The sequence below is a fragment of the Nanorana parkeri genome, unplaced genomic scaffold, assembly GCF_000935625.1.
Source record: "Nanorana parkeri isolate BGI_ZX_2015 unplaced genomic scaffold, ASM93562v1 scaffold2903, whole genome shotgun sequence".
NCBI classification, from domain to species: Eukaryota; Metazoa; Chordata; class Amphibia; order Anura; family Dicroglossidae; genus Nanorana; species Nanorana parkeri.
In genome coordinates, this window is record NW_017309171.1 from 52,876 (window position 1) to 53,305 (window position 430).

At 58.1% G+C, this 430-nt stretch overlaps 1 protein-coding gene across 1 annotated transcript in view; it reads left to right on the forward strand.

Annotated features, from left to right (window-relative positions):
- Positions 1 to 430, forward strand: part of RBM34 (RNA binding motif protein 34) — a 19,361-nt gene that overhangs the window by 13,595 nt on the left and 5,336 nt on the right. The gene's annotated exons all lie outside the window — the stretch shown is intronic.

Sequence of the window (430 nt, forward strand, 5' to 3'; positions counted from 1 at the left end):
GCCGGCTAGATTTTGCACCCGGCAGGTGAATGTAAACGCCGGGCACTGGCTGGGAGCAATAGGCAGACTGCTATCGACTACTGCAGCTTCAAATAGCCAATAGCAGACTGGCTATCGCTCCCCATCGTTTACATCCTGCTGGCGGTATCTCGGCTGCGGCAGCTGAAGCGGTGACAATGATCGAGAACTGAGCGATCACATACCGCTGATCGCTCGGGTATATGATCTTCTCCCTGCACAGGGCTGCCAGTCACCGCTCCCCACAGGGATTCCCCTCTCAGTTCCTCCAGTGCTCATTGGAGGCACAGGGAGGGGGCGGGCACAGCTGGTTCTGGCTCTAGAGAGGCGGAGCCAGCTGTCAATCATATCCTGACAATATTGTTGGGGATCTTTACTGGCGGCCGGGCGTCTCTACCCTGCCGGCATGGGG